Source organism: Camelus dromedarius, chromosome 26, assembly GCF_036321535.1.
Source record: "Camelus dromedarius isolate mCamDro1 chromosome 26, mCamDro1.pat, whole genome shotgun sequence".
Classification (NCBI taxonomy): domain Eukaryota; kingdom Metazoa; phylum Chordata; class Mammalia; order Artiodactyla; family Camelidae; genus Camelus; species Camelus dromedarius.
This window is the reverse complement of record NC_087461.1, coordinates 1,223,523-1,234,551: the sequence shown is the minus strand read 5'-3', so window position 1 is coordinate 1,234,551 and position 11,029 is coordinate 1,223,523. Positions and strand designations below refer to the sequence as shown.

The following is an 11,029-nucleotide window of genomic DNA, read 5'->3' as shown; positions in this document are numbered from 1 at the left end:
CCTGTGTGGTGGGGGGACAGGGGTGCATGGGAAATCTTCACACCTTCCTCTCCACTCTCCTGTGAACTTAAAACTGCTCCAAGGAAAAAAAGCTTAATTAAAAAAAAGAGAGCGAGAGAGAAAAGAAGGCCAAACCAAATGCAAACGAGGCATAAAACACTAGAAAGGCCTGAGGGGCACGGGCGGGGGTTTTGTCGGGAAGCCTGGCTTTGGCTGAAAGCTAAGTATCTGTGTAACTTTCCTGGTTTGTTTTTGCTCCTGATACTCCTTCCCTGGTCTACAAAACAGGACCAGTATGTAATTGTCTATGGTGATAAAATGGGGTATTTTAAAAATCACAGCACAAGAACCCCAAACAGCTCAGCTGCCTCGTCCTGCCCCCAGCCTCCCCAGAGCTACAGGGAGGGCGGGGCTGAGGCCCCCGCGCCGCGTGCGGCCCCCTGTGCCGGGGCTGAGTCTTCACGGTCCTTCTGTCCTCTGGCTGAAGAGATGAAAGGCCTGCTTTGCTTTGGTCGCGGTGGACTTGGTTCTGCCTCCAAGTTTACGGGTGAAGCCATTCCCATCTGAAGTTCTCAGACTGCCCGGATGCCCAGGAGACTGGAGCCCAAAGCTCTGCTAAAAGCACCGTGGAGCGCTGGTGTGTTTCACCTCATCTTGAGCCACTACCGCACGACCGACACATCTGCTCGTGATGTGAGCAGTCAAACCAGACGGCCGGGGTTTACGTGCTTTCCTCTGATATAAATCTGCTGTTTGCTCACCAAATCTGGTTTTGGTAAAAGCTCAGTGAAAGAAAGGTGGTAGTTGACAACAGGGATTAAAGGAAATGCCACAAAAAGAACAAACATCAAATGAAGAAAATATCACTCATTAAATTTTCTTGAAATGGGGAAAAAACTACTATTATTCAATTTCAGGAGCAGAGCACCCTCAGCGCAGCTCTGAGATCCCTGCTCCTCGGGCACATAATTTGGGAACCACAGTGGGGAAGTGTGTGTCCTTTTGTCTGGGCCTCAGAAGATTTAGGAAAGATTAGAGTGATTCAAGAGAAACAGAACAAGACTGACAGATGGCCTTTTGTGGGCCTCAGGCTCCCAGCAGTTGGCCTCTGTCACCCTTCTGTTTGTGTGTGTTGGGGGACGTGGCGGTGCTTATAAGCTGTTTATTCTCAAACTAGTCTTTTTTGCTTCTGTTTAAAACCTTTAAAAAATGTCTTAGGTATAACAAACATCCAGTAAAGGGTACACAGCTCAGTGCATTTCTGCCAACGCACACACCTTGTGACACTTGTGATCAAGGCACTTCCAGCCCCAAAGTCTCCCCGGCCCCCCCATCCACAGATGCCCACCCCGCCATCCCCACTGGAAAGCCTGTTCTGGGTTCCTCTCCTTGGAGCAGCCACGTCTGCTCTGAGCTCCAGGCAACTGGACCGTCCAGCATGCCCGTCCTCTTTGCGGCTGGCCTCCTCCACTCAACAGTGAATTCCGAAGAGGGGTTTCTAAAGGACGGAACACGTCTGGGCTCTTCCCCAGTAAGGAGGGCTGGACAGCGCCTGAGCCTCGCCTGGGCACTGAGAGCTCCACGCACCGAGGCCAGGGCCCGGAGGCTGAGGACGGGAAAGCGGCCACCACCCCCACCAGGGCCACCCTCCACCCACCGGAGCCCCGCCGTCTGCCTGCCTGGCAACAAAGCGCCTCCGCTGCTGCTGCCTCTAACGGAACACGCCGGGCTCCTCAAGCATCTCAGACACTCAGGACCAGGTCACACGACTCTGGTGCAACTGTGCTCACAGCTGTTCACGCCACAGTCAGCACGGCCGTTAGCTGCTCTTGCTCTGAGATGCAGTGAAGCGGTGCTGACCCAGGTAACAGTGTCAGCTCCCGGAAAACGTGACAATGAACGGTGACTAGGAGAAAACTAATTCGACTTTATTTTCACTTTGGGGAATATAAACAATGATTTTTTAAAAATAAGACAAAATAATCCTATGATGAATGACTTCCTGTTTCGTGCACACAAGGGCCTGCGGAAATATGCCACAGAGCCATTTCTGGGTCAGAGTAAATTAGAGTTTGTAATGCATTTGCCTATATTGAGAAAGCATAAAAAAGAAATGAGGTAATTCTGTCAGGGCCTGATGCTCATTGTTCACTGAAACAGAATGCAAGTTATGTCTTTGGCTATAAAATAAAATAATGAGGCGATATATTCCAAGTCCTTCCCATAGATTATAAGCTCAATCTTCCAATTGTGTATATTTAATGACTCCACAGTGCTGATCACTTATTTTCAAATGGTATTTGGAGATAATAAGCTGGAGTCTGCAGTGTGCTGTGGAATTTACTTTCCCAAGGCGGACGGTGAAAAGAAATCACTTTGTACCTCCAGACCCGGGGAGCCCCTAACAGAGTCACCTTCCTGCAGCTGCCCAGGGTGCTCACGCCCGGCCTGCCGCACCCTGTGGTTTTCACAGCAGCGGGTAGAAATCCACACTCTGTCAACTCAGGGTCACCTCTTCATTAAACCCATCCATTGTTCTTACTTGTTTAATAATAATTGACTTCCTGAATCTCAAGACAGAAAACCAGAGTCAATGACAATACCTGTGGTAAACAAAGCAATAATAATGGTGAATTTGAGGTATGCTGAGTGTCACTGCGTCTAAATACTATTTAAATCAAAGGAAGGTCAGGGAGAGATTGCATTTGAAAAATGCAGAGTAAATGATTATCTTCAGTTCTATACAACTCTTAGCACGTGGCATCATTGCTTGTGTTTACTCATGCTCTCTCTGTATTAGAAAGCCAGCCCAGATGGCCGGAAGGAGCACATGAGAAAGCAGGTGAACACGAGAGGTGGGGACTCCGCGCACCTGCTCGGGAGGTCTCGTGATTAAACTGAACGTACAAGAGTAGAAGCAGATTTTTAAGAGAGAGAGAACGTATCTTTGGAAACTTAATTCTCATGCAGTATGAAGCAAGGGTGCGAGAGAATAAAAACAGGACTATATGTTACAACGTTATTCAGCGGTCAATGTCAGGACAAGAATCATGAGCAGAAACAGGGGAAGGAGGGGTGAGGAGAAGGGAAGCAGGACACGGGAGACTTGCCGGTGTGGTCTCCGTGGCACGTGCGTGACTGCGCGACTGTGTGAGGGTCGTACAAGACAGAGCCAGCACCTGCCGCTGGATGAAGGCTCTTCGAGGCTGCTGGCAGTCAGGTTAATGCACAAGGAGGTTTCCGTGTGGGTAATTTTTATTTGTCAATTATATGTCAATAAAAATGAAAAGAAAAACAGGAGGTTCAATGACTGCATCCCGTGAAACGAAAGAACTGCCCTCCTGTCCCTTCCGCGTCCTGCCCACCACGTGAGGCTCTGCGGTCCCGGTGGGAACCTGCCCATGCGAGCAGCGTCTCCTCCGCCACCCCAAACGGCCCTCGTCCCCGCCGAGGTCAGAGGTCGCTGAGACCAGCTCACGGAAGGATGAGTGTTTATTCTATTCCTTTATACGTGTGGATCTGAAAAGTCCCAGGAAGATGACTCAGTATTTTTCTAAATGCCATGCTCTGCGCCGTTTAATCATATCTCGGCGAGAACCTTCCCTCACTTCCCTTCCTCTCCAAACCCCACCGCTATCAGCTCAGTCATCTGCCAAGTCCAGGGTGCATTTTCTACTCCAGCTGTTTTCCATCAATATCTTGTTTCTGTTAAAATAAATGTTTCTGAGGTGTGAACTGCTTTACAGTTACCTAAAGAAGGTGCATGCTTGGTTTTCATAGCATGTTGATGTAAACCAGATTTTAATATTAATGAATTATTTTATTGAGCCCTCAAAGCTCAAGAAACAGATAATTTTGGTCCAGAAGAAAAAGAGAAAAGACATTTAGAGCCTTCAGCCGAGGAAACTGGCCGTCTCACAGATCAAATCTCGCAGCGTCGCCGCCTTCCTCCCGCGCAGTTCGCAGTAGGCGATGTGCCTGACGTAACCTCTGACTGTCTTGCTTCTATTTTTAATAATTCTCTAAGCAACTCTGCTTCTCATTAGAACATATTTCAATTTCCCAAACAAGAGTGAGTCTGCTTCAGTTACCAACACAGTCTTAAAAATTGTTAAGGTGGTATTTCCAAGGATCGTTGTCCGCTAGATACTTCTCTTCCAAAATTCTTTCGGTGACTTTTGAAATCTCCCATCAGCGCTGTTTAACACCTGTGAGTCAGACGCGGACTCTGTGGGATGTTAGGACAACGTGTCTGCCCTCGGTGCTGGTCCCATGGGGGAGAGAGGATGGGGACAGTCTCCCAGTGCAGCATGGAAGTGCTCCGAAGGCCAGTTCGGGCTGGAGGATCGCACGGGACTCACCAGTGGTCCTCACGGCGACCTGGCCGCATGGCCTGGGGGCTTGTGAGATGCGTCTGTGCCAGACCTCGTCCCAGACCTCGTCCCAGACCTGCACAGCCCGCGCTGGACGACCCCCTGCTCCGATGAGACGGGGCTGTCGTGTGGGAAGCCCTGATCCAGATCAACGCTGCATCATTTCCATTCCGCCCTCACGGCCCGGAGGGGACACATTTGTAGGAAGAACAGTAACACTGTTCTGACAGCATTTATTGTCAGAGAATGAAGATGCTGCACAAAAAAGCCAAAAACACGTACAGCAGAACAGCCCTTCCACTCGCTCGTCAGAGGAATCTGTCTTCTTCTCTTGTCCAGAGGCTGTGACAATTCTCGTCACCTCAGAAACAGACCTGCGGTTTCAGGGGAAAATGTTATTTTTGTCTTCTCTTTGGTTTAGGCAATGGCCACTCTTTACGAGGATAAGTAAAGACACTGAGAAGTAATTTTAGTATTATTTAGTGAGAGAATATCAAAACAGAACCTTTAGAGAGTTTTTAGCTTTCTTAGGAAAAATAACTTAGAAGTCTTCATAAATGGCCCCAAACTGCTAACAGGAATGGGATGATACAATAATGTTCTTATCCTATAATTATCAGTCTTGTAATATATGTAAGTAAATATATTCAGAGTATACAGTACACAAATTGTATTTTTGTACATTTCTATTCGACTTACTTTCTACATAAAAAGTTGTCTTAATGAAAAGCATCACAAACATGCCTACACTTGGCAAGGATAACCGATTTTAAATGTAGAACTGTATGTGCGAGCAGGTTCTCCTAAGTGCAGATAGGTGGCTCATCACAGGGGAAAACGTGGCTAGGGATAAATCGCCGTAATTTCTGGTTTGGCACCCTGAGCCTGCCACAACGTGTGATTATTAATCGCTCACGAGCAGGGCGCTGCGTGTGCTGGGGGGCTTTAAACTGCGACCCCACTCAGAGAAAGAGCAACTGCAGGGGACGCTCTCCTGCGCTCGCCTCTCAGATCCAGGCGGAAAGTTCGTCTTAAACACTTGATTAACCTTGGACTTAGAAGAGTGCCACCAGGACACAGCACCTGATCACACGGTTTGCACAAATGATTAAAAAAAAAAAAAAAAAAAAAAGCATTGCATTTTCTGCAGCTTTTATAGAGAGAAAAGAGAGAGCAGGGACCCGAGGTTCTGGGTGGAAGAGAGCATGTGTGGCGCAGTGACCCCCGGAAGCACGCCCCCCAGGGCGCCGGTTCCCCGGTTATGCCAGCCTCCAGAATGTGGGCACGTCTTGCTGGGCTCCGCCGCACCGGGCACATCCAACCCAGGGCGGGAGGGCCCCTCACAGCTGAGGGCGGAATGTGGTCGCCCTTTCCCATATGCACACTTTTTAAAAAATTTCAGTACTGTGTTGCCTAGAATTTACAAAATGCTATGGGTCTTAGTGAGCAATATTTTATTCTTATTATGATGAATAAAGACAAGGTTAACTTTTAAAAATACTGACACGTTTCGGTTCAGAGTAAGTGTTTTTCCAGGGCAGTATTAGCGAAGCAGACGCCCACGGAACGCCAGCTACACCCAGGACGTGCACTAGCTCCTCCAAGGACCGCGAACGCAGGGAAGGCATCGTACACCAACCAGACCACAGTGTCATAAAGGGGACACAGCGAGCACTCACACTGCGACATCTGGTCAAAACCCGGTGGTGGTTTGAGGTTATGTGGACCCTATAGGGTTCAGAGACCCGGGGAAGGCTTGCTCAAAAGAGCTCTGCGAATCAGGAGATCTCCCTGAGACTGCGGGGCAGAACAGCGCTGGCGGAGCTTCAGGCTGGGGGACAGCTTAGATAGCTCACAGAGGGGCGCTGCAGGTTGAGAACAGGAGTACATCTAAGCCTCAGCAGGAAAGGAGGCCGCTCCCTCTCACTCACATAGCCTGACATTAATACGGATTAACGCACACGAGAAAATGAGCCTGGGAGTCTGAGGCAGTAAGAAGCGATGGCCAATGACACTGATTTTCAAAACCACTTCTATCAGATATTTTAGAAATGGGTACAATTCACAAGACATCACAGATTTTACTACCACAAAGGGGAAAAAAACCTAGTGTTGGGAGCAGAAGACAGCATTTCAAGTGCTGGGGGCACCCTGTTCTTGACAAGGAGGGTGCATGTATAGATCTTGTAATGGGTACCTTTTTAGTTTTGGGGTTTTCCCTCTATCCTTCTGTTCAGATCTCCATTCTAATGTGCCTTCAGACTTCACCACCTGAAAAAGAACCAAATGCCTGTCTGCCTGCTGAGTACTGCAGTTTTCTAAGAAAAGAGAAATAACTGCTCTGAACATTTCAATCGGACATAAAATTGCTTAAATCTTTAAATAACAATGTAGCTTTACAACTGTCTTTGGAAATAGTGAAAAATCTAAGTCAGCTTCAGGTTCAAACACATTATAGCATAAACTCACCAAAGTCAGACTAACATTCTCCTAAGAGAAACATTAACTTCTCACGCATCAGTGAGAATCACCTGAAATTCTTGTGGGGAAGAAGCCGTAGCAGAGAATTAGGGTCCACGGGCAGCATGCGTGTGTTTTTATCATGAAGCTCTCAAATAATGATGGTTTTATAAGAGCTTACATTGCAGAGCATCATAACAAAAGTATATATTTCTATACACTCGGGCGCGCGTGCGCACACACACACACACACACACACACACTACAGATTTAGCAGAACATTGAAAAGAAATATGATAAAGTGATCATGTTATAGCTTTGCAGGTAATTATACACATAGATGGATGTTGAGGAACATGGATTTTTCTTATCACATTGAAGCCAGCCTCCGGTTCTTTAATTTCAGAAATTGGGAAATGCCGGATTCTCTACAAAGAACAATATTTTTAGTGAGATAATAAAAACACTGTGTAATTACATACTGTTTTTAAGCTGAGTGCTTGGTAAACATGTCCCGAAAGCACACCGCCGAGTTGGTCGTGCCTTTTGTTTCGTTTGGAAGTGCTCCTCTACGTGCTGAAAGGAATTTTAATTCCAGAATGCGTGGTGATGAACGGAGGTGAGCTCAGGGCAACAGAAGTCTTGCAGATGATTTTCTGAGGAAGACCAAATATGCACTTAAGGGTCTCTTTATGTAAATAGTGGCTCACATACTCTCTCATATTCATTTATTTATATATGCAATCAGTAAACTTCAACGGAGGTGTCCCTCATGCTGGAGATTTTATTACTGTATATGACAAACAAAACAACACAACAGCAAGACCATGTGGACCTTGGGCTCGGTCCTGCCCGCACGCACTGCAGTGTCCCCAGCGCAGGGCCATGTCCAGGGTCCCGGGCTCTTCGGTCCAGGAACCCTAGCATCCCCCGGCCTCCAGTTCTCCCTTTGATGAAGAGGAGTCAGAGGCCTCTCCCCGACCACCACGATCCAGCCCCCAGCCTGTACCCACAGTTACACCGGAGCCAAACTGGGCCGGAGGTCCTGGGCCTGCGGTCGTGTGGGACGAGCATAGGGCTGGATCTGGAGGGGGTCAGGAGAGGCAGACGGTGCCGTCCATGACGGGGTTCACCAGGCTGAGAACTCTCCCATCGCAGACGTCCACCCGCAGGAGGGACCCAGGGATGATGCTGACACACTGCTCGTGAGACTTCCAACAGCAGGTGCCCGGCAGCCCCCGGGAAGAGAAGCAGAAAGGCCAGACGGCCAGTTAGGAAGGGACCCAGAGGCTCAGAGATGCGGCACGCCCATCGGCCCCCGTGCGGCAGTAACAGGCGCCAACAAGCATGGCGCTGAAACGACACACACTTACGACCACTCGGTTCTGAAGGCCAGGAAGCAAGTTCAGCGTCACTGGGCTGAAGCCACGCGTCCCAGCCCCGGTCCCTCGGGAGGCTCTAGAGGAGCACCCACAGCCCACGCCCCAGTTCAGGGCAGCACCCTGCATCCCTGGCTCCTGCTCCCTGTGAGCATCTTCAGAGCCCACGGCTCAGCACCGCCAACTCCCACCACACCGCCCTCCTCTGCGGCAGACTCCCCCTCTGCCTCCTTCTTGTGAGGACTCCTGTGTTCAATCCAGGGCCCACCCGGAGACTCCAGGATAATATCCCAGCTCCGGATCCTTCACTGACAACGTCTGCCAAGTCCTCGTCACCAGGGGAACGTTCCCAGGTCCCAGGGATTAGGACCTGGGTCTCTCTGGGAACCATCATTAGACCATCGCACCACGTACTCCGTCCCAGCGTGGCCCGGCGGCAGCTGCACTCATGAAAGGAAGAAAGAAGCTGCAGGGAGGGTTTCCGGGCTGTTCTCTCCAGGCCGAGGCTGCGTCAGCAGTGCCATAGATGGGTCAGGCCCAATGGCAGCAGTGGACTGGCAGGGCGCCAGACGACAGAGTTGCTGCAGGTGAACCAGGGAATAAGCAGTGCGGTCCCGGCCCGGCCCCGGCTCACAGGCGGCTCCTGGACCGATGGGCGGGGCGCGCGCTGCCTCCCTGGTCCCCGAGCTGGTGAACAGTGTGACCGCACCCCTGGCGGCTGGTACAGCCCCGTGCTAACCTTCCTGTGGAGTGAGCGCTGTCACGGGGGGCCGGGCAAGGGAAGCCTGTGAGCCTGCCTTCCCGCCACTCCTCCCACCGGGAGAGGGGGCGGAGGCAGCAGCGCCACCCCGAGCGCAGGTCTGGGCCTCGCACTGCTGCGGGAAGAGAACTCACAGCGCGGGAATGTGTACACAGTGACAGTCGGCGGGGTCTGGGATAAGAAAGAGCGGACGGTAGGTGTGAGGGCCGGCTCATGGAAGGACCCGGGGGCAGGGCCCCGAGTTGGAACCCTTCACAGCAGGCAGTGACACCGCAGAGAGCAGGGAGCACGGAGGAGGATGGCGACCCCAGCAGACACGCTGACCCGCCCACTGACATGGTCAGCCTGTCACTGTCCACACCGTGGGCACGCCAGCCAGGGGAGGGAGAGATCACGGTGGCAGAGAGGGAGACTTCTCACGGGTCCAAGCACTGGCTTCAGGCCCCAAGGCAGATCTAGGTCCGGCGCCAACCAAACGCCCACATTTCCCGCAACAGAGACCCACGCTGGGTTCTTTGTACAGACTTATCCCTGAGGGGGGCTGAGCGACTACCTGCCAAGCAAATCCCTACACTCTGAGGAACAGCAAATGCTTTTGGCTGAAACAGGCATGTGGACCAGAAACCGGCTGCCTTTCCTGTGTCCTGCCCACAGGCCTCAGCCCACGTCACTTTCCAGCAGCTTGCAGCGTGCTGGCTGCGCCGGCCCCAGTCCCACCGATGACTTCCTAGCACGGGGAACCCACACCACAGCGGAAGAGCTGTGGGGGCAGCTGACCGCGGACCTCGGCAGCTGTGGGGGGTCCAAGGTGGATCCGGAAGTCAAGAAAGCCTTCTTGTAATCATCGTCAAGTTTTCGGCATTTTTTAAATAAAGTATATATTCTTCGAAAACTTGTAGTTTTTTTAAAGATACCATACCTCTCGAGTATGTCTTTAAACACTGCTTACCTACACTTGCAATTCTATCTTTTTTTTTATAATTCTTTATTTGGAACTCAGCTAAGTGAATATCATAGTTAGTACTACATATCTACTTACTGATGTTCATGGAAAAGAAATGTGATTTTCACTAGTAGAAACAGTTCTTCAATTTTCCTTGGAAAGAAAAAGGGAAATGATTTCGAGCTAGCAGCGACGGGTCCATCAATTCATCACTGTCACTCTTTCTCAGTGAAGGCCGTTTCATCTCTCTTTGAGGGGAGAAAAAAAATTTTTTTAAAACCACTTTCAGTAGTACAGCGAACAGATTGAAACAGAAAGAGGAATCCTACTTCACGCGCTCGGTGACGTTGTCTTCAACGTCTTCACACGACACACATTTGTTTTCAAAGGTTTCATCTCAGCAGCCATCGTCCAGGAGAGGAACGCACGGCGTCTCGTGAGGCAGAAGGCAGCGCCGCTTCAGGCAGTGGGCTTGGCAGACGTGCGGGTCCGCTCCCGGACGCCAGCGGTGACCACTGAGGGCTCTAAAGCGAGAGCTCTGTCTGGGCAGCAAGCTGGAAGGCTGGCTGCCTCGGTAATTAGAAGGCTCAGTTCACATGAGTCAGGGGGGCCGCCGGTGGCGTTGGCGTTGGCGTTGGCGTTGGCCAGACTGCTCTGAGCAGGAGGGAGCGTCCCAGCTGAGAGTGGGTTTAAAGTTTAACTTGAAAACACGCTTGGAGCCTCTGATCCCACCAGGTGGCTGCTTGTCAAATATGTTCTGCCCCCATTAGCTGATCTGGGGAATAATTTGTCTGCCTTTCAAAAAAACTGTCAGGATCCAGGCTTTCCCTGGCAAGAAACAGCAGCCTGCAGGATTACGTGACAGTGTAACTGGCTGGACCACAAACAGAAAATTAATGACCGTCACAGTAATGGCATGTCTATTCCCCGTGCTCGAGAAGAGACTGTCTTCGCAACTTTGTCAAAACTTTCTAAACTGTAGAGTAGGTGCTGCGTCTTCCTGAGGCAGCAAGATGCTTCCAGGTTCTCAATTTGCTTTTACAAGTGCCAGAGTCCAAGAGAAATGGACCATTAATTTTTTTCCCCTGAAAGTCATTTCCTCATTTTGCTTCAC

At 50.4% G+C, this 11,029-nt stretch overlaps 1 long non-coding RNA gene across 5 annotated transcripts; it reads right to left on the bottom strand.

The window, feature by feature from the left end:
* Nucleotides 1-1,932: 1,932 nt before the first annotated feature.
* On the bottom strand, nt 1,933-10,535 carry LOC116150564 (uncharacterized). 5 transcript variants are annotated; one of them, XR_010377904.1, is made up of 5 exons: nt 10,012-10,535; nt 7,843-8,793; nt 7,316-7,489; nt 6,571-6,644; nt 1,933-4,747 (listed from the first exon to the last, which is right to left on the bottom strand). It is a non-coding gene; the product is annotated as an uncharacterized LOC116150564 (long non-coding RNA). The 5 variants fall into 5 exon arrangements; XR_010377903.1 differs by having other exon boundaries at nt 7,847-8,793; XR_010377902.1 differs by having other exon boundaries at nt 7,316-8,793; nt 10,012-10,163; nt 10,245-10,535.
* Between the last annotated feature and the right edge of the window lie 494 nt (nt 10,536-11,029).